At 36.1% G+C, this 22,361-nt stretch overlaps 1 protein-coding gene across 2 annotated transcripts in view; it reads left to right on the forward strand.

Annotated features, from left to right (window-relative positions):
* Positions 1 to 22,361, forward strand: part of KCNH7 (potassium voltage-gated channel subfamily H member 7) — a 208,083-nt gene that overhangs the window by 22,538 nt on the left and 163,184 nt on the right. The window lies entirely within an intron of this gene.

The raw sequence follows: 22,361 nt of genomic DNA on the forward strand, positions 1-22,361 counted from the left end.
AATTTTTGAATACTGAGTAGGAGGAGAAATGACAGCTGACCAGGAAATAGGGTTATTATATGTTCTTTTTTAAAGGCATCCTTTTGAACCATTTCCACAAAACCACTACTCAAGGTTAATGAAGCAAACACAAACTTATTATTTCATCCTAAAGACTGAACATCAAAGGCGGTATTATCTCTAATACTGCATTGCAGTATCACTTCTGGGTTTCTGTCCAAGTCTTGGTGTGGGGCTTGAACTCACGGTTTTCTGTTGAGCTTAAAAACCTACTGTGATCTCAATCATAAAGGCATTCACCCTACTTTGAATTATGCAGCAAAATAATTACTGTTGTTGCACAAATTGTAGGAGTCTGATACGAATAATTGATATTTTATAGAAATAATCATAAAATATAAAAATAAACAAGGCCCTAAATATTAGAAAGAGTTTAAAGACTAACAAATACTGCATTAAGTACTTTTATTTCTCTTAAGAATATTTGTTGTATTGCTACAGCAAGATAAATAGATACTAAATTACAGTGCACAGTGTTGTTGCATCACTTGAGTAATTTCTTCCAGCCTATTACAGAAATAGGACTAGACCTATTAATTTAATCATCTTACTGAAACTGCATTACTAATATTTAATTTAATGCTTCTTTTAAAATGTAGCAGCCCTCCTTCAAGAGCTAAATATTCATGTGGATGGCACAATATGTTATCTTAGGACTTCACTTGTAGCGTGTGGCTAAACTGTGGCTCTCACTTTGTAGTGAAGGTGACTGGTTTGAATTCTACAGAGATCATTATGACTGCTAACAGCTACTTTAATCTAGAGGTACAATTTAGCTCTGCATCCCAGCTTCCAAATTAAAGTAAGAGAAGACAACACAACTGAGGAATGAAATTTTGACTAAGGCTACAGATACCATAATGGCTTATTTCACCGTAGTGTTTGAATATACAGGGAGCAGCCAAAATTAGTGCAGTTTCTATCAAAAGCCACCACTGGCAACTCTCATCATCATCCTTTTTTGAAAGCTGGAAGCCACAGACAAAAGCTCACTGATAAATACAGCATTATTAGAGAGAAAGGCCATAGCACCTCGACATTCCAGTTAAGTTTAAATCACTCAGATTGGGAATGAACCAGTGTGAACTACTCCTATTATGAATAAATGTGAGATTGATGTGAACCACAATTTGGTGGTTCTTTTATTTGGTGAGCTGAAAACTGGAGAGGAAAAAAAGCTGTTCCAAGTCAAGCAAAAGAGCAGAGTTGGGCTGGGGAAAAGAGATAGTGAGTGATAAAGAAAGATAAAGTCAATGAGAAAAAAAAATCCAGTACTACAAGGTGGGAAAGTTGTCAAAAGGAATCTTGCTAGCCCCAAAATGCCTCATCAATGGTGCAATTTACAATTTCATAGCATGAAGCTGTCTCAAGAAAATGTACTAACCCGTTAAAATTTACATCCACTTTCTTTGACTGAAAATTTCCCCAAATAAATTCAAAATAATAAATAGTTTCTAGGTTCATTCTGCATTTACTATTTATTTTTGAAAATAATAAATTTCATAAATTTAATCTAAAAGCTTCTTATACTGAACTTCAGAAACCTTTTTGGCTAAAATTATATATATAATCACTCTTTGTAATTTTGTATATATATGTAATAGTACCAAAACAAACAGCTTGATAGTATTCCTGCTTTTGAAGGCCTGTGTGCAACAAAGATCAATGCAGTAGCCTTCTCCTCCAATGTATTTGGTAAAAATAAAATTACAAAACCATTTATAGTGCTGTAATAATTGACAGGATCCCTTAGGACAACACAACTGGCTAGATTCTCTATAAGGACCTTGTATCATGTATGTAGAAAGTGCTGGCCAAAAGGGGAGGTGTAAAGAGCTACAGTTTACAGCTGGATACCAGGTTTCTGGCAGCTCTGAGTGTCAAGCCGTCTCTGATATAGCCCTGATCCAAGATTAAAGCTGTACTTCAAAGGTCTGTGGGTATAACCCATTTGTACACATGCACAAAAACACGTAGTTCAATTCCTGGCTTAAATGTCTTTGTTTTCTTGCTAATCCATATCAATACTTCTTAAGTAGGTCTTTGGATATGAGGATTGTAAATGCAAAGTGTTCAGGATGTTATGCCAGCAGGCAATCGGGAAGATCAGAGGAATAACAGACAGCAAAACCCACATTGATAGAGAAGTTCGGTTCCTTACTAATTAACTACAACTGTGATTGAAATTACTTGTTTTGAAGAAATCTATTCACATTTCTTCTTTCAAATTTCGTAGAAAAACTGTTTCATACCAGACTTCGTTAGGTGCGGAAACATGCGGCTGAGACCTGATGAAAGGATTAGTCTCATACAGCACAGATTGAAGTCACTTAGGCCTTTTACTGTGACAGGATAAACTGAGACTAAAACTTAATGCCTTTCAAGCTGTTAGGCAAGAGCTCAAAAGCACTTTCTAGCAGCTCCAATCAAAGCCTGTATAGTTCTGATCTCTTTATTGCAAATAGTATAAAGGATTTTAAAATATTATTCTGAAATCTAACCCCAAAACTAAAGATACCCAAATGTATTTTGTCCTTTTTCAGTGAGCAATTCTCTGATTTGACTGTATCTTTGCAGCAACTCCACTTCACTAAAATTGTCCCAGATGTGTGCATTAGTTTAACTGAAATTAGAACTGGGGTTAAAAACTGCATGCAAGAACATATTAAGCTAACTTGGAGTGGTATTTAAAAGTCAAAAAGACAGGCCAGGAGAGGGTTTATCAGAACGAAGACTGATGCATTTCTTCCTTGCTTGTAACTTTAGGGTTAGAAAAATGAAAGAGATGCTTTGCTTTGGAAATTAGCCTATTTGCTTTTGCATATTAGTTAAGATCAAAATGTACTTGACCGTCTTACAATACCTATCTGCTTTACTTTGCTGATGTTGTGGATGATCCTGATCTAGAGCAGTCATTACTTGTATCCTTGTATAAGTTTCCAGTATAGTGCACTGTTGAAATATTTACCCCATATTCTGTTTTTTAAAAGTATTCTGCTTTACTTTGCAGTTGGGGATTTGTGGGACAAAGAAAATAAATTGCCTTAGTAATCTTTTAGCCTCTGCACATATGAAAGAAAATAAACATGTTGATGGAGATACTCAAATATTCAAGACAGTTTCAATTCAACAAAATTGTAGCAAGAAAGCCCTAATGCACCTTCTGTTTTAATGGCATAAGTTCCTAGTTGTATCATCTGTAATAATGTATTTTGCTGTTGTATAAAGCATAGCTGTAGATTTTCCTTTATGTTGCTCGGTCACATAATTTTTCTTTTTTTTTTTAACTGCAGCATAATTGTGTTGCCTAATGAATAAATTATATAACACATTTAATCCTGATTGATATTTCAGTAAAGCTCAAATTATTCCTGCTACTAATTAATGAGCACTTCTGTATCTGCAAAAGATGATTTAACTAATCCAATGTATAGATTTTCTTGAGGCTAATTGTTAAGTTTAATGAACCAGATATCTCCCACTGAAGCAAGTGTCGTGTGTCCTTACACCAAGCAGCTAAAAAAGTTGTAAATCCCCTTGCACAATAGCAGTAGTTATGGATCAAAGCCTGTTCTGAACTGTCTTCTGTTTGTGTGGTGTCCTTGACTTTAATAGGAATGTGCAAGTAAAATACAGTTTTCTACAATGTTATGACTTCAAATGTGATTCTGTTCTCCTAATTTGTGTTCTGTTTAACTTTAGATAATTTTAAGTATCAAAAGTAAAATAAATACAGTGAAGAAACTCATATATGAAATTGAATCTATCTGAAAAAACAGCCAGAGAGGAAGGCACTGGTGAGGATCTGTTTCAGGGAATGCATAGATTACTGACCAGCAAGCAAAACCACAATAAAAGCCTTTTCAATACACAGTTTCTCTGGAACTTCCACATTTAAAGCCGCAGACAAATTTAGCAGGAAAGAAATCCATTAGTAAAACAAATGCAGCAAAGCAATTGAACACAACTGGAGTCCCAGACGGAGCTGCTATCAGCTGCCATTACTGGCGTGCAGCACAGGATAAGTTAAGGACGGCTGATGGTGAATTATAATGACATGGGGAAATGGGGTGCAGCCGCTCAGCCGTGAACAGCAGGACGCACACAAGATTAAAAGAGCAGGTATTTGCTTAGTCACTTTTTGCGTCTCCTTGCTGACTGGAGTGCTAGATAATCCCCATCCAGATGTTACTTATGACATTGACTTTTTTTAAAATTTAGTCAAAATATCAGGTAGCTGGAATGGAAAAAACCCCAACCAAATGAAAAACAACAAACCAACAAAAACCAACATCAAAAACAAAAGCCAAAACAAATAAGCAGACTGATTTGAAATAAAACATCATGTCTGGAAAAGTGGCAAGTTAGAAATTTGATGTTACTGAATTAATGATGTATCACGACAGGCATGTTCTCAGGGTTCTCTGTCATGTCATAAGGACATTGCTACATAACTTCTCATCTGTGCTACCATCATCAGAAACAGCACTAACAGAAGGGGAATATAATACACAGGGTCTTTTTAAGTCTTTGACTAAAAATCATGTTAATATATGTGGATTCTATTTATATTTTTTAAACTATAGCTTGATTTTGGATAATGATTTTAGTTTTTTAGTTTCAGTAGTCCTAATTTATTTTTTTTTTAATCCCAAGGTACATTAGAAAGACATTTCCATAGCTATGAAGTTTACCTTTGGCTAAAATCTTGCCATGCACTGCAGTATCAAACTTTCTATCAAAATCTGTCTCTCTTAAATTATATTAATTATTATTATTTTTAAATTGTTTACTATGAAACCACTTGAAGTGGACTAAATAGTGGACTAAGTAATGGGGGTGAACCTTCACTGTTAAATTTTAATGGCAATTTCTATTTCTCCCTGACAGTCTTCATTAATCCATTTGGAAAGGACTGAAAACATTTGAGTCAGAGAATAAGGAGGATATTCTTTAAATAATTTATTTTAAAAAAATTATTCTTCTAACTCTCAAGCAGTATTTAATTCAGTCAAATTATAAATAAGACTTACTTTTAAGCATGCTTTTCCTCATTTGCCAGCTTAACTATACCAGTTAATTTTAATTCTTTATGAGGTCTAGGATCTGAAACATTATTCTCACACACCTTAATCTTGGCCACATTCCGATCTTTTATATTTTCCCTTTCATATTATGCAACATCAAGCACAACAGACACCAAATACTCTGTTACAGCCAGAGGATTACTGTTTCTGTGCCACATAAAAAAATCATATGTAAAGCAGATTACTACCTAACTGTATGTTTCATAATATGGCAATGTTGCCAGTATTTCTGTGTCTGGGTATTTAAGAGGTATCTAAAGGATTCTTACAACTCGTTTATGTCTGTGTCAAGGAACATGGTTCATGTAGCACAGGGATGCTTTTCTCACCTTTTGCTTCAGTATATTGTTGGGCATTGCCAAGCGCCAGGGTTAGCTGAGAAGAAATTAGAAATAAGGCATTTTTCTATTTTCCTGATATTTTGGGAGGTTGGCTCTTAAAATCAAAGAACAATGCAAAAATTGTAGGACGGGATAACAGCAGTACATTGCTCAGCTCCTCAGTCCTCTATGTGATGGTGGAGTTGCACAGACAAAATTGTAAGGAAAAGTCCGACACCTTTTAGCACATTTGAACTCATGTGGAAAGGGCCTCAGGACAAACTTGTTAAAAGCATCCAGAAGCATAGAGACTATTAACTGTAGAACATGTATTAAACTGCTTGATACCTGCCATCCAAGAATCTCGGTTAATTTTTCATATTACCCTGACTTTAATATTGCCTGACTAGCCTTAACCAGATGGAAAAATATAGCCAAAGTATTCTTACTCTCAAAAAGTCTTCTCCCTTAGCAAGGTATTAATGATATTAATTAACTGCCTTAACCAAGTATTAATGATATTCCCTGATTATCCAGCAGTAGCTTTGCACGCATAAAACTTCTCTTTCTAGCAATATGAAGTCAAGATTATTCCTTAAATCTGTGTGCTTTCAAAAATTTACTCTCTCTTTTTTCCTCTCTCTTCTCTTTATTATGGAGCTTTAATAAATTATTGGAAAATGGGTGAATAATTCTACATTTAACAACTGGCATAACAGCCTGTGGTCTTTGCTAGAGTCACTGAGAACATTTTAATGAACAGGCATGATAATTTTCTTTTTCAACACCAGCATCAATAATAATCAGCTCAAGACAGAGACACTGGGTGGGAAGCCACAATTTGTGGCTGTATAAACACAATGAAACTCAGGAATGCAAAATATAACTTTTTTTCCAAATGTTCATGCAGAGTAAGTTAACCAAATGCATTTTCTCAGTAATAGCTGATGATTTTGGGGAACCATAAACTGTGTCTGCAGTGTTTTCCCCTCTCATCTGTGTATCATTCCATGAGACAGTTTGCCTTTTCCCATAATAGTTTAACACTGATGAATTCAGCCCATGTACCGCCTTTATCCTGAGTAACAGCTGTCTTGTGTCACAGTCCAGCTTCCCAAGAACTTGATCTATGACACAGTCAACTGAGATATCACAAGTGTTAATGAATGATTTGAGCTGTGCCAGCACCAATGGTTACTACAACTTCTTGGAACAATATAGGGCCAGCCAGCTGGATTGTTCTCAGAGTTTGGACTATTTTCACTCAAATTCGGAGGGCTGCTCTGACCTGCCTTCTGTGCCATTAACAGATTTTTAATGGGACCTGGCAATGTCACTTTTCTCTAGCAAAATACACATTTCCCATGTCCTCTGTTGCATTCAAATAACCATATTGCAGTGGGTGAATTGCTTGTAAATAGCATTTTGGGGTGGGTGTGAGAAGATCGCTTCCAGGCTGTTGTGCCATACTGTTTCATTGCAAACAGCTTTTTGGTATCTACATGTAGCAAACTTCACCTTTCAGATCCCAACTACTTCACAGCAAGTGACTTTCCATAAATGAAGTGGCAGAAGAGCTATCCCTCTGCCTGTCATTGCTTTCCTGTTTAAGGTGCACACATTGCACTTTGAAACTGTGTTGCTCTTCCTAAAATTTCCTCTATATGTTTGTTGCTCCAGTATTACTGTTTCTTTTTCCCTGTCACCCATTTTTCCCTAGCAAGATTATAGGTATTCATCCCATAGTCTTAATATTATCTTGCCTTAATTGCAAAACTTAAATTTGTGACTGATTATAGTAACAGTTGAACTACCTAGTAAGGCTCACTTTGGTGACATTTAGAAAATTTTTGAATACTTACTTATCCCCAGCTTCAGCATTATTGGATGTTATTTTTGGTCACAGAGGTTAGTTTCTCTTTTCCTCTCCCTTCTATTCTTCCCTGAACCTGCTGTAACACTGTCAGCCATTTCCCTGTTTTAGCTCAGTTTTTTACGTTTGTTTTGAGCCAAGTGGAAGTTAGGAGAGTAGGAGGAGTACTGTTTAAAATATGTAAGATATGATCTTTTCAACGGGCCACTAGTTTATTTTACAAATACAGCGGTGAAATAGACTTCCTTGCGTAAAAATAAATTTAATTCAGGCAAATGCTGCGGCACTTCTAAATGTTTAATGAAACTCTTGAAAGCTCTTTCTCATGTATTTGAGTTTATGATTGATAAATTACAAAAAAAGAGTCCTTTCAGTGATCTTGTCACACTCTACAACTATGATCGTGTATAAACACCCTGCAAATTGTCATGTAAAACACCCCAAACACAACTATGTTTGTTATATGTCAGGGGGACAAAAACTATGTTACAATTTAATTTTCAAGTGCTTTCTTCTCTACAACTTCAGCGCCTTAAAACATAGCGACACACAGATAAGATCAGACTTGGTAACTCCCCCAGATTTTTTTCATGCATTTCCTTATTTACCCTGGGAACAGCTTTTCAGACAGAGGTTGCTCTGCAGGCAGAATCAGGAGGAAAGAAAAAGCATTTTGATAAATTATAGAAGGGTGATATACTTGGGTGATATATTTATCTCAAGCCTTCACTTTGAGGAAAGGCAACGTGGGCAGGTGGTTTCCCCACATTTCTTCAAACACAGGTGAAACAAATTAAAATAGGTCAAAATACTTATACTGTTCACATCTACCTATACTTGAAACTTGTTTTTTTGCAAGCAAACACTTAGTCTTCACCTCCTACTGTCCTTTTATAAGGATTGCTAGAACCACAGCCTAGATGCAGCCAGCTGTGTAAAACAAGCTCTTCTGCCTATGCTAAGTGTTATTTAAGATATTGTCCATTGTGGGTGGAGATAACACCCTTATCTTCTGGGAACTGTACAGCAAATTATGTACATCTAAAATTGTTTGTGTCCCCAGCTCACTGTACCCAGTCCCAAATCAACTGGTGATTGTGGTATGCACATACTTAAATCAAAATTGGGCAGAAATCTGATAAATTACCAATGCAAGTTTTCTTTTCTCTATGGCGATATACTATCTGATTTTTCCATCCAGGCATTAATTAGCATTACCTTTGCACATACAGTAAGGAGATAAAGGCAAGAGAAATAACCAAGTCCTGATGTTCCTTCAGGATAAGAAATTCAACCTTTTAACCAATGAAAAATGTATAAAACAGTCTTTGAACATTGTAACCTTTCCCTTGCGACATGATCACAATGGCATCTGATCAGTTCCTACTTTTTCCAGTCATCAAACCATTCAGAAAATTAGTCGGAGCTAACCTTGCTTAGAAGTGGGGATGCCAAGTGGATTTCTAGAAGGTCACAGCAGCCAGCATGGCCCCCTCCTCATCCTAAGCTGGAATTACAAAGCTTGAAACCTCTTTACAACAGTCATTATCAACACTATTTCAAGCATGTGCGCATGGGCTGGTGCACGCCAGGGAAATTGTGGGCTTTATATGTCTTCATTATCTATTTTTGGGTATTTGTATGATTACTGCAAAGACCTCACTGTTTTTCCTTGTTAAATATTTGTTTATGCAACCTTCCCCCTGCAGGCAACTGTGTTCATGGGATCCTTACTTTATAAGGAATTTCAGTCCCATATGTTGCTCCTGGCGGTTTTTACTGCTCTACTGGCACCTCTGCTGCTTGCCCTTTAACTGAAGCGACAATTAAATCATAGAAAAACAAATCTTAAGCTGTAACCAAAATCTCTCCAAGCCTGAGGCCAAAGCAACCAAGATCCCTTTGAGATTGTATTTAAAAGTTATGGACTGCATCTGGCCACATGACAGCAATGACAGAAATCCATACATTCCAGGAGAATTTCAAGACTGACTTTCTTCAGCTCAAAGAAAGCAAGTTTTGCCTGATATACAGAACTGCTTTGATGTTCGCAGGAGTACAAAACATTCAAGATTAATTAGAGCTCAAAGCATAAATGCAACAAAGGGAATTCCCTTCCCTTCTGTTCTTTCCCAATGGAGAGAGGGAATTCCCTTCCCCTTCTGTCCCCTCTCTGAGCAGGGAGGGAATCCCTTTGCTATTCTTAGTCATGATGAGGATTCTTTTCTCTTCCTAAGAGCAGTGGTTTGGGGTTTTTTTCTTCTTTATTTCCCCTTTCCCCATCTCCCTGTTTTCGTATAATTTCTCTCTCAGAGGTGAAGAGGGATTCAGACAATTGCTGTACCTGTTTTCTGCTTTAATATTTCAGTATGATAATTAATTTTATAGGCAGTGGGGTTTTTTTTACTTTTTTTTACCCCTCTGAATGCAGCATTTTATCCTATAAAAATATGAAACCAGAAGACCATTTGAAATTTTGTTACTGGCAGCTGTGATCTAAATATAACTGCATCCACTTCAGTATGGCTAATTAATAATTAATACAGGGAATGGGGTTTAAAAACAAGGCTGAACACCAGAATCCATATTTTATTAAAGGGGCTTCTCCTCCAGTCTAAAGCACACCCCAACAACAGCTTCTATTGCAAGAATTATTTTAGTTCCAGTAAGAATAACTAAATCTGTCCCCCCCACTCCCTCAGGAATTACAGAATACCATGAACTAACAAATTATTTCAAGTTCAGTTTGATGTAGGATGATGGCCCAGAGAAACCACCACTAATGTACAGATTAGGTTCCATTTCAGTTGTACACCACTAAAGTGAGCTTTGTGTTTCCCTTCACAGGGTAATGAGTTTCACCTGTGTGATTAAAACTAAAGAATAATGGATGATGATGTGAACTTTGTTCATTTACTATAGTACTTGTTGTTGGGTTTTAATAATTTAGAATATTGCAGATCATAGATGGAGTTGTTCTATGATACCTTTGCTAAAAAATAATGAGGTAATATTAATCTGAAACCTCACTGTAATTTTTGTCCTGAGGCTGAACTTCTAATGAAGAATGTATTTTCTCTGGTTTTAAATGAAATGCTTTTTTTTCCCTAACTGGTTTTCAACATCCAGGGCACAGTCAGCAACTTTTAAATGTAAATTTCTAAAACATGAAGCCAAATATAGTAATAATTAAAATAAAAGAAGAAATACAGAGAAATTATTTAAACCCCATAGAATATCTGCAGGAAAAGACAGCCTTTCTTCCTCAAACCAATCTTCTCCTGATTGACTGTTCACTGTTGCTTTCTTTAGGCATGGCTGTTATATTACTAAAAATATCATTAATATTTCACTCTAATTGTTTATAGGAAAAGATTGTCTCTTAGGAGCAAATTCTTGTACAAGTAAAATTACAAGCCTGTTGATTCTATCCACTTTCTGCTCAGATTAGTTGATATGGGTTTCTATTCTCATAGATAAAGCACCACTATTGACACAAAACACCTGCTATGCAGTTGTTGTACTTTAAGGACTTTTAACAGAAACAAAAATTTGGGATAGTGTCACCTTTAGATATCTTAGGAAGTCACTGTAGGAGGTATATCGCAAGTAAGGTATAGAGCAGGCTAATGAAGTGAGTGAAGTGAGTATAATCAGACCATTTTCAACACTTCCATTTAAAAATATATAATATTTTACTTCTTGTGAGGGTAAATAGATAAATATCTTGCACTATTGAAGTCCAGCATCCTCTATGAAAAAAAAAACAAACAAACAAAAAAAAAAAAAACAAAAAAACCAACCAAACAAAAAAAAACAAACAAAAAAAAAAAAAAAAAGAACAAAACCAAAGATTGGTCAGTCAGATTCAGGGAAACCAGTAATCTCAAAGGCAGCAAGCGCCATCAAAGAACTGAGAGCGGGACAGAAGCCAAATACATCTGAGTGGTAGCTTACTAGTTTTAACTTTCACAGTCTCAATTCCTCCCCTTGAGACAGAGCTCACTATGAGATCCTCAATACATTTTAAGCATCATTCTCAGCCAGTCTCAGCTGGCTAGAATTTAAGGCTCAAATGATCTCATCTGTGAGTAGACTAGGCATCTGAGTCAATGTGTTACTCATAAAAGTTGGGATTTTCAAGTGAAACGTCAGCTAAATTATCATCTTTTGCTGTGCTGTTACCTTCATATTTGTAAGATCTCAAGCATTTTTATATCTGGAACAGTATCACTTCAGTAGAGAAGTACACCATCCTCTCCATACATAATTGTAATGAAATCATAATCAGGAACATTCACTGTAATTTTAACCTGGTTTAGGTTTTTTTTGAAAATTATCAGAATCCCAGGAGTTATCAGTTAGGCTTTTTGTTTACTGTTGAATTACCATTGTTTTGAAAGCCTTTTATTTACAGAAACATTCATAATCTGTATTTCCCTTGGTGTCATATCCTATTGCTGTCTCCAGCTCTTAAACCTGAAAAACATCAACAAAATTTCTCCTTTTTTCGGTGCTTCATACATTGAAGAAAAGGTAAAAATATCTGAAGGTCACATGGAGGTTATGTCTCTAGGGAAACTCTTGTTTAAGTTGTACAAATTCTGTACATGCAAATACTATGCAATTTTTGTACATGCAAATGTTGTGCATGCAAATAGTCAACAAATTTTCAATCTGGTTATTCAATTACTATCAGCCCTCTGAGGGCTGCCGAGCTAACCCTACTGCTTTGACATACAACAATTGTTACATGAAAAAGACAGTGTTGTCTGAGAACTAATTTGCTGTGATTTTCATTGCTCCTTCTAATCTGTGTTTATCTAGTCACATTTTCTGAAGAGAATGTTCTGGCCACTGATGCAGGTTTGCATGCTATGAAAGGGCACTCAGCTTTGTGATGGCCATCTGCAAATCTGCTTTGAAGAACAGCTCTCCAAGGCCTACACTAATATAAATGTGATGAATATTCATCTTTCATGAACAAATATTAGTGGATTTTGCTTCCTATTTATCTGTTCTTAAATTATGTGAATGGTAAGGCAAAAAAGGACTGAATTAAGGACACTATCTTCAGAGATGTTTAAAGAACGAGGAAATTTCCTATTATATTCTGCTGTTAACCTGTAATACTACTGTTCCTCAAGCACAAGTTCTAGTTACATTCTTCTGCCTTGAATTCAGAGGGCCCCTAACCCAAACCTTCTGGTTCACAAAGACCCAAACAAATTACTGATACAAAAGACAAATACACAGATAGCACAACACCAGAGAGAGTGCTGCTGTTTTTCAGATGGCAGCCTTTTTCTTTCGGTAGGACTTGATGTCTCCAAGCACCATTCATGTCCTCACGGTCAGATCTCCCATGCAGAGCCCGGCGGCCGCAGCACCCCGGGCCGAGGGAGCGGCCGGGCCGGCCCTGCCGCAGCCGAGCCGGGCGGGGGGAGGCAGCTGCTCCCGCTATGTACAAACAAAGCCCCGGTTGCTGTAGCAACCCGGCAGCCCGGAGCGAGCTCCCCGGCGCGGCGCGGCCCAGCATCCTCCCCCGCGCCGCCCGCGGGGCTCCTCGCACGCTTCATCCCCTTTTGGACACGGCGCTCCGGGATCCGCGCCGATCCAGCCCGCTGAGGTGAACGGCGCCCGACGCGCTTCAGCTCTGGCGGATGATAAATGCGCACGGCTCTGCGGGCTTCTCACGGGCCCAGCTCTGCAATACCTACCGATAGGACGTGCTTAAATATCTGTATTGTGCGGGTGCATTGGTAAGGTAAAGGGTAATCTGTTTGGTGAAACTGAATTTTAAAAAATACATAGCCTTTGAAAAAAGAGATGGACTGTATACAACAGCATGATGTGAATTTTAATGCTTTCTTTCTAAAATTCAGCATCTATAATTTAGGTTCTGTCAGCAAGCTTGTTTCATTCCTCAATTATCAAGACAGCATTCCTAGATCCACAATACCTAATATTTATGTCAGCTTTTGCAAAAAACAAGAATCCAGAATAAAGAAACACACCTTTTTTTGTTTTCTCTTTGACAAATATATAGGACCTAAATAACAGACCAAATTAAAAAAAAATCATTAGACATTACAATGGCATTACTTAGGTTGTTATTATAATTAGCATTAGGTATTTCAAACTTAAAATGTATGTTTGCATGAATCATATTAAAATGTCCCTCATTTTGATGAGCTTGGAACATGATGCTTTAAGGAAGATGATCAAGAGAGATTTCATGTGCTGAATTGGATACTCACAGCTGCATGGAAATATCACATTATACTTTTAGTTCATTGTGAACAGATAATCTTTTCATGTCTCTGACAAGGAGAATTTTAATTCATGGTCTTCTTTCAGTTGATGGCTCCTATCAGTGACAAACTCATATAAAAATGTTCAGAATCCATGGTCACCCTATGCTAGTTAATTATAATGGGAGGAATTGTAGCTTTTACTGATCCATTTTTTTCACAACATATCAAGATAGAAACATTGCACTGACTTAAAAAAAGAAAAGAAAAAAAAGTAGCAACACTTTCACTGATATTTGAAAGTTTGTCCAGCCTGTCATGAGACAGCTATTGGTAGGAAGAATGCTAATACCACATTAAAACTTGGCATACAGTTTTAAAAAACTGATACTCTGGACAATGTACTAATTTTCATTATGCTTATTTGGACTGATTCTGATAGCTGCCTCTGCTTATCAGGAAGGCCCAAAATAAAGATGACTATTTTCAATTGAGTACTGGTGAGACCTTCTCTAGTGAAACCAACATTGTTCGAAAAGTTCTCATATATTCAGTCATGATTTTTTTAGACATTCATTGTCTCTGATATCTTGAGCTAGAAATTAGATGCCTAATCTCTAATGAAAGGCAACAGTAGATGGACTTTTAAGTACCAGCCTTTGCTGGGACTTATAAAATACATCCTCAAATGTAATTAGTTCCAATTTATTTAAATAGTACTCAGTTCAACAGCAAATGCTTCCACAGTTAAATTTTTAACATGAATTTCTCATCAAAAATTTCCATCAACCCTTTGACATTTCTTCTCAACAAACAGTAAGATAAAATTTAGATAATTGAGTATCCTTCCCATCAGGATCACTTTCAGCAATTTGAGCTCGTGTAACCAAAATGTTCTCAATTGTGTAACAAACAATATCCTAGCCTGTCTCTCTGCATCACTAGAAAGCATTCAGCTCTACTAATGCCATACATCGAAGAGAAGAGTTTGTTCTTAAAATCGAGATATATAACACACAGCCTTTCTGCCCCCCCCCCAAAAAAAAAAAAAAGAGACACCATAGAAGATTCATTATTATTTTTAGATTAGTATTAGTATGCATCAGTACATTTAATCTAGGGGGTCATTGACCTGTTTCCTTTAAAAAAATTTTACAGTGCTCATGGAAAGTGACATGAGTTCAAATCCATTCAGTGTACTTGAAGACCTGGATGAAACAGATATTCAGGACCAAAGAAATGTTTAACATAGATTATCAAATAATCATCAAATAATACAGAAAAAGTGCTATTACCATCCTGACCAGATGTAAACCAATGAACTAGAAGTGAATGCACCAATTTTCCGTTATTACTCTTCTTCTGAATTAAGTGACCACATTATTAATGTATAAAACTGTGAGGACCTGATGAAATTAATTTCATGCTCAGGCTTCCCAATAGTTGCTTTTCAGAGAAATCTTTGTAGGCTGAAAAACTCTTCCAAATTTCAGTTACAATAGGATTCAATGGCAAAGTGGAATTAGATATAGCATTTGCATTCAGGTCAAATACTATCAAACAGTATTTTCACCTAAAAATAGTAATAAACATTGACTTTGCACCAAACTATGACTGATACATAAGTAACATAGGTACCTATATAGAAAAAAATAAAACAGAGAGAGACCATTATTTTAATGACCCTATTAACTACAGAATATTACATTCTCTGTCACTGCCTTGAATTTAGAACAGATCTGAATCTGTTCTAAATTATGGAAATGTAATTTTAGAGAACACTAACGTTCTGAAGCCTCCTGGGCGACACACCTCAAAAACACTTCCTAGATTCAATGTGTGGCCTCAGCTTTGGGATCTGTGAATACACAACCACCAGTCACCTCTTTTGAGCATGACATCAGTGGTGGCATCTCTTGCTTTTCAGTGAGATACATTTCTAACTTTAGACTCTATATCAGCAAGTTCTCTAAAAATATGACATATTTCAAACGCACAGAGTATGAATAAAGAAGTGTAAAGTGCACATAGAAAAGTAACATAATCATAAAGTAAAAATCTTAAGCCTTGCTGTAAACTTTACCAAATTTAGGTGTCTTATGGCCCTAAGACTGTACTTTCCCCCCAAAAGATAATATGTTATTTATTCTTATTTATTATTCTAATACCTTCTTGTCCAAACTTACAAAATACACAACAGGTTCCTTCAGCAAAACTTACAGTGTACAGGAGACTAGAGTCACTCTCCCATTCACACCCTGTTACTGGCAAACCAAACAGGTCTCAGATGCTTTTACAGTGCTTTGGCTGGGTCAGGAAGCTTGACTGTGGCCAAGTATTCACTTGAAGTCAAGTGTGAAACAGATCCAAATCACTAAGGCATTTCTATCATTTTAAACTAAAGGTAGTAAAGAGTCGTAGATGGATTAACTGAGCTTCTAAAGAGCTTCCTAACACTTGTCCTGACACACTATAGCAGTCTGCACTACCAAGGATACATTTATTTTTAAAAATCAAGAGACCTAGTACTTTTTACAGTTTACATTCACATATTTTACTTCCATAGTAAGTGTCATAAAAGATCAGTTCAGCTGAAAAGACGGGATGTCCCCTTGTTATACCAAGAGACAGAATGGCTTGTCTGTGCACCCACTCCCTGGGTCCATGGAAGCATTGCTCACAAGTATGCTTCATTACATTAAGGACAATCTCTTGCATTTCTAGTCTTAAGGCACTCTTACTATGAAAAGACCAGGAACCACATTCTGCTCTTATTTATACTCCTTTTTGGTGCTAGGTTTATATCAAAGTCATGGTGAGCTCCATCTCTCATGCTAAGGTAAATCAAACATTTTTAGTGAGTCTCGTAATACCCCATCCTAATCCCTCTATGAAAGCTTCTCTCTCTGGAGACATTTGAAATGTGTTTATTAGGAAGACCATATTTATATCTTCAGGGAAGCCTGTATACAAAATGGAAAAACCTTGTAGGGCAGATGTTGCAATTGGCTAAAAGATTGAAACCAAGCTTTGTTTTATGCAAACTAGAGCGTGAACATTTATCACGTAACTAGAATTTAAAAGAACAGAATGAGAGAATAAAAGGATAAAATATGCATGCCTCTTTACACCCCTGTGCTACATTATGAAAGCATTAAGAATGTAGTAATTGACATTATATTTTTGCTGGTCAATGACAGCTTTTAAAAGCTCCTCCAAATGCTGGTTCAGCAAACTTTATTTAAACTTACTATCCAATGGCACACACCAACATTCCACCCATGTTAAATGTCATGCAACTATACTTTTTTTCAATATAACTAGAATAATCAATCACATTTATTCAGCTAGCATGGCCTGCAGGGCAGTGGGGACTCTGCTGTTGGAACTTAGGGTACACACGAATTAAATGCAAAATGCTAACGTGTCACTAATGTGCTCAGATAATCTAATGTTATATCTCATACTGCATGACAGGCTCTTGGACCCTTCACTCTTGGAGACAGAAATGACCCGTTAGACTCCAATGCCTGAAAAGAAGGTAAATTCCTTGTTAGAGTTTAATATAAATTGTAAATTTCTGAATTTCATCAATCAGTCATTTTTCAGATATTCTGAACACACCTATTGGTAATGGCTAGCTGAAAGCAAAACAAAACAACCCAACAACAAACAAACAAACAAAAAGCCACACTACTAACCAACTAACCAAACAACCAACAAAATCCAGCTTTCCTGTATTTGTGAAGAGCACTCGGATGGTCAATGGTCACAGCATGTTTATACCCAAATTCCAAGATCTTCTGTGATCTTGTTGAGACTATTTTGGGGTAAGGGAAGAATGAAGAAAAAACAAGGTGAAAAGAAGCGTTTGCCACAAAACAAACCCCATGGATAACATCAGCAAGATTTTGCAGAGTTGCAGCAACACTGGTTTCACTTCAGCAATAGGAGAAGTGAAAATAACATGTAGGGTTCACTGAGTCCAGAAGACCTGAGACAGAAAGACCCACACAGCCACTACCAGCTCAGAGTGAGTCTCATGTTTACCCAATGGAGAAAAACTGTTAAACATTAACACCAATCAACATACTAGATTGATCACTGTAAACTATGTAGAACCATGTAGCTCATATTTAGGTCAGAGCACCTGCTCTAAACTTCCCATCCCCGTTCCTGGACTTTTGAATGGCCTTTTCTTCATCGATGAGATAGAGGGAAAGGAGATTGTTTTTATTATTCTGTCATCATTCGTCACACCCTAGCTGTATAGGCGGCTGATGCTTTATTTTTTTAGTAATCTAAACAAAGACAAAAATCTGGTGTTTCTGTTTTTGACTTGCCCACAGGTGAAGTACAAAGGGCCAAACTGACACTTAACATTTAAGTCATAGTTATATTGCAAGAGTCTTTACAGTGGCAAGGACGGCAAGGACTGTCAGCCCTCAAAGATCACAGAACTGATGATAACTGAGTAAACAGCTTTGAGAACACTGGGTCATCCAAAAGTCATTATTTGGCATATCAATACATCTCATTACCTCTCCTGTGCTACTTCAACTCAACATGAGGACATCTTTAGAATACATACTTCTAATACACGAACAATGCAAACAGTTTGGATCATGGGTCCTCTATTCATTATTAAATAAAGTCTCAGCTTCTCTACCAAAACATCTTTCTGGCTTTTCAGAATGGAAGTCACTTGTGATATTGCTATAGTGCATCATAAAACATGAGATTAATTTTCTCTCTTTAGATGTCAGTGCTGTGTAAGTAAATTAAGTTTGCATACTTTAGCATGATGCTACCTGATGGTTTAGTTTTGTTGAGTGGCATATAGTAAAATTTTTCACAGGACTATTTGTCCAGAAGCAGCACTGACAAAAACTGAGACCATTGTGTTAAATTTGACAAGAAGATTAGAAAAGAACATATATAATATAGAAAATATATGTGCTCTATTTTACAATGTATGAAATAGAAAGAATAATGGCTAGAAAAAGACATTCTCAGTATTTCTATTCCAACAAAAGAGTCATATTAAAGTCATTTTTATTTCTAATAAAAAGTCATAAATACTACAGTAGCAACATAGATGACAGCAAAATGACTTTTATTGGCCCATGAAATTATTTTGATGGTGTATATCCAAGTCAGCAATTCACAGACCAGAACATCTTCACAGGAGATACCTTTTAGGACAATTATTGGCCCTTTTCAATTACATACCAAACAATGAAATGGGTACTGTGGGTAAATACTGAAGGACAAGGACTAAGCTATAATGACACTGACATGTAAGTTTGTACTTCAGTTATTTCCACTGAAATTCCTCTACAGAGAGTCAAGGCTGCCAAGCTCATTAGTTCAGCTGGTAGTATTCAGAAGTAAATAAGAAAATAAAGTAAATAAGGTGTAATCAGAGAACATATAGGAAACAGGACAAGTTAAGCACTATGTGTGCCAAATTTCTTTGTTTTTTAAACTGTGAAACACATTGTAGAAACTTTCATGTCAGTCTGATTTCTGTGATGCTCACCTTTCACCTTATAATTATGAATATCTTGCAGAAAAATTGAGAATATCCAATAAGAAACATGGAAATTAAATTATTCTACCTGTATACATTGAAAATAGGTCTAAAAGCAGGCAAAACATTTGGTTAAAAAAGGGAAAATACCCTACTGAGCATGAACTTATTTGGCTTTTGAATATTTGGCATATTTTTATGCACTGAGTTGGACAGATGAGGGAGCTATATTCCATAATTTAAAGCTGGACAGTGCCTTTAACATACAGTTTATATATAGAAAAAGTGTGAAGCACCATTACTCCATGGGAAAAATATATGGCTGTATTAAAGAGAATAAATTATTCTTTCCAGTTTCATCAAGATACATTTCTCACACGACCCTTCAGTTCTGTGAGCCTGCACATGAATGTGAAAGAGTAGACTGTAGCCAAATGGCCACCATTCCTCGACATGTTCCTGAAAGATGACATGACAGTATTGGAACAAAATTCACAGAAGAGCAGGGAGAAGACATACTCATACTCTACAGAACACCAATTTAAATCTTAAAGCCAAACTCTAGTTATCTATAGAATAACTCCTATAAAGAGCATTGTAAGCTCATCCTTACTTGAGGCAGTGGATACCCTCTTCTTAGAGGTTTATATGATTGCATTTTTGTCCTCCACCACAACTCTATATTTATCAACAGCTCAAGTTATTAATTTGTAGGATCTATCATAAAAAATAAAGCTGCGTCTAACTAAACAAAATATTTCTGGCCAGTTCAAATACCAACATTACTTTGCCTTTGGAAACCACAAAATGAAGGTGGTTGCTAGATTGCCAGTGAAAAGTCCTTAAATACTTACTTTATACTGTCTCTATCGAAAGGGGCCTTTGTTTCATTATAGGTTCACATCAACACACTCCATTTTTAGCAGATAATTAGGTACCATATCCTTCAATATCTGATGCTGTTTTCAGTCCAATATAGTATGCTCGTACTCTTCTTTTTTTCCAAAGGAGCAGAAGACAAACCATTCTGGCACTAAAAGAACCAGATTCTTATCTTATATATTCTGTAGGGGTCTTTGCTACCCATGGCAGAAATATGTATCAATCCATATTGCAGAGACCGACTTTATTCTTTTCTCTGAAACTGTTCCTCTCCATTTGTGCAGATCCTACGCAGCTTAAGAGTTAGTCCATCTTTTACTTATACTCAATGAACTCACCAGTTTAGGATTTTTGTTTTCTTTTAAGACATGGGAAGAGAAATAAGGCCTATCCTCTTGTTAAATTGCTAGTAGTTTTGCTGTATAATAATGCACTTCTTTACTGTCTTTTTCCTGGTTTCAATTGTGTTTATTATCTGAGTACTCAGGTCATTTTGCAGTTATTGTTACTTTGAGAAAAACTTCAAAGTAAAAGGAAAATCAGGTTTATTCATTTTTATGAGTCATGATCTACACAAGTTTTGATCTCAAATAATTTCTTTTACATGACTGATCTTTTTTTTTCCATTATATTGAAAAAGAGCATAATCTTTTAAAATGCTGTCTCAAGGGAATCCTAGCACTTGACTGAGCCTAGCAAGAAACCCCTAAATATACCCAACTCAAACTCTCAATGTAATAGCAGAGAATTAAAAAAATTACCACAGAATATTTTATATAATACAAAAATCCTTATAGTATACAAGTCAAGTAGCAGCCAACGAACTCTCAGAAATCTCTTTGTGCTGACACTCAAACATGTGTAGGAATGATATTCTGTCTATTATTACTCAAGCATAGTCAAAGCATCCTAAGAATTTCCTTCAAAGATTGCATTCCTTGGCCATTGGCAGGTTTCTGTTTGCTCTGTTTCTCAATCCACAAGTATCACTGACTTCAATTAAAGTCTTACTGATTCCAGCAGATGCTTTCTGAACTGCCTTCCAGTCAGTAGCCTTCATTCTAGGGTTCAGTTTTGTATGTACAGAGTATAGACAATCCTGGGAAGTTAGAGCACCCTCAGGCTACTCTTCCAAGGAGGTGGCTGACTTTTCTCAGAATGATCTTATTTACTTTTCTTTGAATCATTTCTGTAGTCCAATATTTTGATTCCAAATAGATGTTAGTTTTCTACATTTATGTTTTATTTTCATTATCATCTCCACTTGCCTTTTAGGTGAACAAATACAGCAGAATGTGATTCAAATGAAAAACAGTGATTACATGTGTTCCCCTGTGCAGTTCTTCCATTATATAATTATCCTCATCTTCAAAAGCTTTTCCTACCACAGCTAAGCTGAATCTTTCAAGCTGCAGATCTTGTCTTTTTGGACATAAGGATGGGTTTATTCATTTCTTTTGTTCCATCGAATGTCACATGTGTTAGCAATTTGGTTTCCTTTCATTGCTCTAGATTAACAAACTCAGCTATATCTTCAGAAGTCATGCTTCTCTACCTCTAATAACCTTTAACCTGTCTCATCTCAACTATCTTCATCTCATCCACATTCTGCAGCCCTTACTAGTCTGCTATCATCTGCAAATTGAAGTGGACTTTTCAAACCATTAATGAACTAAATTAGATAGTCTATTCATATATTATTAATGATAAGGCATGTTAACTGCTCATCTGACTAGATAACAGGTCACAATGCATATAACCAAAATTTTCCTCTGTAATTAATTTGAAAATTTTTGTCATTTTCAATGTCCTTGAGATTGTGCAAATTCTAATATTCTGTTGCAGTTTAAAAAGCTTCATGTGAAAAACATCTACCATAACGAGATCTTTTTCCCCCTTTTTCAGCTCTTGAATGACAATATAAATTTATGTTCAAATGACATCTTAGCTGAGTTTCAAATTTTGTAGGATTTGGTAATTTTCCTCTGTATTTAAACACATATTCACTTTTGAGTTCCCATGTGATATATGCATATACTTGCCTCTCTGAGGCAATAATGTGTTATTAATCAAATGACAATTCTCCCAACGACAGCTAAAGAATCAGACATGTTTAAAGTATTCTTCTATATGCATACTAGTTTCTGTAAAGATTTATTAAACTATTTGTGTATTTTAGTTAATTTTCCTTCTTTATTAGTTATTCAGTCTTGAGGCAAGTAATTTCTCCCATTAGCCAAATGACATCAACTTTGAAAAAAGGCAAGTAATGAATAACCAGTAGGGAATGCTGATGAATGAGGACCTGCTGAATTATTCCATAAATATGATGCATTTGAAACTAATATGGGA

This window comes from Melozone crissalis, unplaced genomic scaffold (assembly GCF_028551555.1).
Source record: "Melozone crissalis strain CALT ecotype California unplaced genomic scaffold, PUWL_Pcris_2 ptg000023l_1, whole genome shotgun sequence".
In the NCBI taxonomy this organism is placed as follows: domain Eukaryota; kingdom Metazoa; phylum Chordata; class Aves; order Passeriformes; family Passerellidae; genus Melozone; species Melozone crissalis.